Source organism: Grammomys surdaster, unplaced genomic scaffold (assembly GCF_004785775.1).
Source record: "Grammomys surdaster isolate TR1022 unplaced genomic scaffold, NIH_TR_1.0 63, whole genome shotgun sequence".
In the NCBI taxonomy this organism is placed as follows: Eukaryota; Metazoa; Chordata; class Mammalia; order Rodentia; family Muridae; genus Grammomys; species Grammomys surdaster.
The window spans coordinates 1,644,197-1,650,813 of NW_021604565.1; the positions used below are offsets into that span (position 1 = coordinate 1,644,197).

General features: G+C 37.3%; 1 pseudogene; it reads right to left on the reverse strand.

Moving 5' to 3' along the window:
* Positions 1-5,105: 5,105 nt before the first annotated feature.
* On the reverse strand, positions 5,106-6,410 carry LOC114619637 (annotated as a pseudogene).
* Between the last annotated feature and the right edge of the window lie 207 nt (positions 6,411-6,617).

Below are 6,617 nucleotides of genomic sequence, written 5' to 3' on the forward strand. Positions count from 1 at the left end.
TGATTCTTAAAGAATTTTGTATTTTTTGGACTGACCAATTACTCTTATTTCCAAAACTGTGTTTCGTATTGGGATAAGAAATTCTACTATTATGCATTTTGCAATCACATAAAACACTGGATTTCTCTTCTTACTCTAAATAGTAAAAATCTTCAGCAAATTCTAAGCTTCAGCAAGGACTACAAGGAGAATTTTTTAATTACCTCTTCAATGCCTAGACCTGTTTAATTAAACAAAATGGTAAAGGAAATAAATGTCGAATACATTACAAAATACTACAGATCCTGATATAAAGAATGTATTATTTTGTCTTCTAGGACGAGAAAACACATATGTGTTAGTCTTTAGGGATATAGACTATCATGTCTTATAGAAGTATCAATAGAATTTATAACTTTGAGATCAGTTTTAGAAATATCTTTAATATTCTCTCAGATCTTCTTCCAGCATAACTTTAAGATTCAGGTGATGTGTAACTCACAGGTGGTCATTGATGTCTGTTTTTTGCTTTTGTTATCCAAAATCATCTCTAATACTCAATTTGAGTCATAGTTTATTTCTCTGTAGCTTGTTACTCATGGATCCTAAGCTCAATTATTGTTCAGAGTTTTAGTGATCTAGTAGAGAAATCATTCAAAAGAATGGATTAATCTGTTTTCTTAGAACTTCCAAATTGGAGAGAAGGGGTAAATATGTTACTTGGCTGGATTGTTTTGTTGTATGACATGTGCTTTTATTACTTCTATAGAAAATAAGATGTTACAATCAGGTGAGCCTTCTCAGAGAGAAAGAAAAGATGATTTTTGCTTTTGCCAAGTGACACTGGGCTGCCAGTGACCAAGAAGGAGTTTTTAGTCAGGCAGCCTAGATACTAGTTTTTCTATTAATTATTGCATCTCATGTCAAAATACAGATGTTTTCCTTTATTTCTGGTTAAATAAAAGATAATTGATTTTTAAATGTTTTGTTAGGGTTTCATTTTCAGTATCAAGTTCTATATTTTATGGTTAAGATATAGATGTTATGTTAGGTAAGGAAACACTGGAGAAGACTTATATGAATTTTTTGTATTAACATTTATTTACCCATTTTACTTATGTATGTCATATATATGTAAAAATGAAAATATATGTATCACATTTTTCAAGCTATGGAGAAATTGTTGTGGTGATATTTATTGTGATTCTCACAATGGCTGGCATCTAATTGTTGTCATAGTTTTGGTTTGCTAGAAGACCTGATGTCTGAAAAAGACATACTTTCTGGATTGTAGACAACCTTTTGGGGATAGTATTAAAACATGTGAATTTGTGGCAGTCATATATATGTAGTTCACAGAGTCAAGCAAAAATTTCTGGTTTTTAAATTTAGAAAGTAGATTGATTTTACTGAGTGAGAAATCAAAAATCATATAAGAAATACATGTTCCAGAATATAAGGCAATATATATATATATATATATATATATATATATATGTATATGTATATGTATGTGTATGTGTATGTGTGTGTGTGTGTGTGTGTGTGTGTGTGTGTGTTCATGTTTTATATAAAATGTTTTCCTCAGAGCCTAGCTTCCTACACTTATCTGGTCACCTTGGTCATCTCTTACCAATTCTTATTTACCTTCCTCCATGTTCCTGACCTCATCATTTTAACCCTAATATTCATATTAATGCTTATATTTGTTTTTATACTAACATTTTTAAACATAATTTTTAAAATATAGATAAAGATCTTTCTTAGAAGCTCTTACCAATTTCCTGAGCATACAGTACATCATATTCACAAGAAAGATTTTAGAAAAAAGTGTAAAATACATTGGAAAAACACACATTTTTCGGTGGAATAGACAGTATTGTATTTTTTCTTAGTAATAGTAATGTCATATCATAATTTTTGTGTTAAGAACCAGACCCTAACTTAGCTGCAATACATTTTTCTGTATCGACTTAAACAAGAGTTAATCCATCTACCCTCTTGTAGTTTATTATATTCTGTTTCAGTTTCTTGCTGTTTCAGAACAAACTGGTGCTGGTATCTGAAAATGACTCCAGTATACTTTGAGAGGCTGGTAGATTTAAGATTGAAGAAATCATAATTTCTTGGAGCAATTATCTTACACACGTGGTCTGTAAGAGCACATGGATCATTCTACTTTGAGTCAGAAAGAAAGAATTCTTCTTAAAAATGACTTCATTCAGCCACAAGGAATCTACTTTTCTTAAAGTAAAAACATTGCTTGGGGTACAGTTGGTAAGTCCCAAATGACACTTTAGCAGTTTTCTTGACTAATCCTTCTTTGGAGAAACTATTCTGGAATACTCTGGCCTGGATGATGTTGAGTATGACTCAAGATATCTGTAATCATGATAAATTGATTCATATATCAATCTATTATTTATTATCCTTCATGTAAAAATAATCATTTTCTCATCCTGAGTGTTATTGTCCACAAATTATTCCACTGTGAACTGTTCTTTTCAGGGTATAACAGCTCACAAATTCCATGTATCTATGCATGACTGAGAAGTACAACTCTTTGTTCTTATCTTTTGTTAATTCATGCCTCCATGCTACATGATCCACACAGTCTACTATGGATTATCATAGTATAAAATATGTCTAAATCCTATTATCTATTTGTGTTATTGATCTTTTGGGTCAATCTTAAGAAAATACCAAGAAAAAAACACTCAAAGAGATCATTCTGGCTCAATTTCTGGGAGTTCATTCCATGGTTACAATGATATCAATTACTTAATAAATGCATAATAATAGCAGGAAATTTGCAAGAGAAACTTCTTTATTTTCATAGTTGACAGGAAATGTGAAGTGAAAATGGGGACAAAGATCACATTCCATATGATGTAATTTCTCTGAGGAGACAGACTTTCTGTTTTCCAGCTTCTACCAGATGCCCAAAATATTATCAAATGGAGGCAGAACATTCTATACATGAACCTGTGTGGCACCTTTACTATCTAAACAACGTACTGACAATACCCTTCAAAGACATGTGGCACATGATAATTTAATTTATGTTTAGTCCCTATCTAAGCATCTCCAATGTTTTAAAATTACATTTCTAGTATTTCCTGAGACTCGGTGTGGGCACATAGCCATTGGTACTTATTAAATTCAAAACACAAGTTAGATACTTCCAAAATATAATGGTAAAGAATAACTATTTCTATTTTGAAACAGAAGTAATGGGATAGAAACAGGATAAATCAAAGTAAAATTTCAACTCATTAGAGAAAGTATTCCATGTCTGATTTCTGAGGCACTTGTCATAACATCAGCTTCACTAGTTTGGACAGCCATGGTTTTACAAGCTTACTGAGTGTAGCTTCTCTATTGGCTACCAGCTTTATTATTTTATGCATGGCCATCTCAAGAGGTGCCTAAAGGGACTTCACTGAACCATGCCATATCTCATCTGACCATCTATGCTTCTCTAAAAGTGAGTTTAGGCTTCCATAATCCTATAACTTTTGCATTTTGCGTATTTATAAAACCAGCATCATACGGATGATGCCAAGGTCTGAGGATGGCTTTGGATTTGCAATGACATTCATGGACTAAACATATGAACTGTAAGGCATACTGACTTAATGTTTTTTTTATTATTTTTTATAGAAAACAATATATTTTATATCTTATGTATAACAATATATATGTCTCTAGAAAAATGTCATTAATCTATGGAATAGACAAGGAAGCTTGGGTACTACAGAGGGGCAGAGCAACAAGGGATATCATTTATTTTTGAATCTTGTATCAAACATTAGTTACAAATCAAATGGTACTTTGAAAACACTTGCTTATAGCAAGGTTCTTTCCAGATTTTGTGCTGGGATACTTTACTGCAAAGTAGTTCAGTGGAGAATAGAGACTGAGTAGCTAACTAAGGAACAGACGTTCCTTATTTAGCTGTTTGGGGTTTTGGTACTGAGGCAAAAACCCAGATCAGCACCACACGCTGAGTTTATGTTCTACCTTGTAGCCATGTATCTTAGTGTCCACAAAGAATATTCTGAGTTTGCTTGAGAAAGATTTCATGTCCCCTGGGCTGACCTCGAACTCACAATCTGTCTGCCTCAGCCTCCTGAGTTCTGGGATTACAGGTGTTCATTGCTATACCCAACAAAGCTTTGATGTTGAAATTTGTTGCCGAGGATTGAATCCAGGGCCTTCAACATGTTAGGCACCTCCAGCCCTTCACAAAGACTTTTAAACAACAATTTCTCATATACAAATCTGACATGGAGACACCATAAGGGATAAAAAATGAATAGAACAGATCTTAGCCCTTGTGGAAGGGGAAGTCACTCAGGAGGAGAAGAAAGAGAGGTGGATTTCTCTTCCTGTGTCTGTTTGTTTTCTGTTGTTCATAAATAGAAAAAGGTTGGGCCTCTCGCTTTTACAAGTCACAGATCTAGAAACCCATTAAAAAATATAAAACTAAACAAAGTATTAAATACTTCCTTGGTAAAGTATTCAACTTCACATGTTCACAACCCTTCTGTCTTCTTTCTGTTCCTTCATTTTCAGTTACCAAAAAGGCATAGATGAAATTCTAAATTGACATGCATAAGCCACAATAAGACCTTCCAGATAGCCCTGCTGAGGGGCTAAATCAGCACTTGGACAGAGGCATCAGCGACCGTTTTGCTCCCAAACCAAGTGCTTTTTGAAAAAACTTCTTTTTTTCCCCCTTTTCCCTTTTCCTTTTTCTTTCTTTCTTTCTTTTCTTTCTTTCTTCATGTTTTTTTTTTTTTTGGTGGGGGTAGGTGTTGAGACAGGATCTCTACACAGTCCTGGCTCTCCTGGAACTCACTATGTAGATTAGATTGGCCTTGAACTCACAAAGATCCAATTGCCTCTGTCTCCTGAGTGCTGTGATTTGAAGCATGTGCCATTACGCCTGTCATGGTGACTTTCTATTCTTTACTAAAGATAAACACACTGGCCTGTCTGCTGTTTGTTACAATTGATTCCGACATTCCTCTCAGGCTATGCCTTGAAACCTATCTTCTAAAATAATTCTGCCAAACCCTTTAACAAATCATGATTGGGAGAAGGGGATGGGGAGCTTTGAGTTATCTCAAAGAACAGAGGTTTAGGAGCATCTCGTTGTTGAAGTGATCTAAGCCCATGCATGCTATCACTTCGTCAAAATTCCATTTGTTGCTCTTGCCAGGCAGTGCATATTGCTGCTGAGGAGTAGAGTCACAGGTGAGCAGAAAGGGGTCCTTCTGAGGTGGGTGGTAATTGAGGTAAGGCACATAGCTGTTGAAATCCACAAGCACTTTCTCTTCGTAAGGCTCACCTTCGGGATTGGGCCACAAGGGATGACTGTTGAGTTGGGCTGCAGGTGGTTCCGATGGAACCTGTTGGGGAAAGTGCTCCAAAGAATTCTGAGAGGGAAAGTAGTCATAGGACCAGCTGGTCACAAGCAGAGGATAGGATGGGTAGTAGGTGTCATCAGTAGGATTTCTCCCTAAGGCAGCATTTTTATTCCAAGCTTGCAGGTCGTCATAATCTCTGTACACTCCAGGGACAGGAGGCTGAAACTGGTCTTCACTAGTGTAGATCCTACTGCTGAAGAATTTGTATCTCTCATACAGCTTTGTGGAGTCTAAGGTGGAAGTTGGATCTTCCGGCTCAGTGGTTCCCCCCAAATAATAACTCTTGGGGAAGGACAGGCAATCATTCAGGGAGTTCTGCTGGGGAGCATTAGCTATTAAAGGTGTGCTGTAACTGCTGGGCAGTTGGACGTATTCCTGGAATGACTAAGCTAAAGGTAAACTTCCCTGACCTGGGATTTCACCTGGAAGAGCCTTCGTTACTGGTCTCCCTCTCATCAGTAAGGAGCTGGAGGTGGATGCCATGTGCATTTTCTTCATTGCTTTTCTTGTCTCTGCTTCTAGCTTTGGCCTGGGATGATCATGCTCTCCTTTGGACTGAAAAAAGATGAAGCATCCGTCATGCCTCCAGAAGTTGGTGACTGGGAAGCCGCCATGACCTCGATAAGATATGTGCTTCAGGGGTCCATTGCAGTTAGGACAGCTTTTCTTCTGCTGCTTCTGCCTGGCTTTGTCACAGATGGTGGGTCTCAGGTAAATCTTGCGGCCTTCCTCTGTGGAACAGTCTCTGCTGCACACCACTACCCCCAGGCACGACTTCTTGAGGATCCCGGAGTTGTGGTTGTTGGTATTGCGCATTGCCCAGCTGTTCAGGTAGCTCTGTGCATTCCTGTCGTCTAAGTTGTAGATGTGTTTCACGTAGGAGTCTGGCCACTCCTGGAACCAGTCAGTCCATTTCACATTCTGAGGCAGTTTTGTGTCGTTGATGTCCCAGCTCAGTATCTCTTCCTCTTCAGGATCAAAGTCGTCCAGCTCCATGATAAGGTCGGCTCAGCACAGGCTTCCCCCTACTCAAATTGTCGGAGATGTCTTGAGCACTCCCAGTCTCAGAACTCTGTCCACAAAAGCAGCTGAAAGGCTTATTTTTCATAGCCTTTCCACTTTCAGTGCTCTCGAGTCCTTCCTTCTTGTCCAGCTTCTTGTGCAGGTGTCATGCAAGTGTCAGCTCTGGCTCAAGTCCTGCAA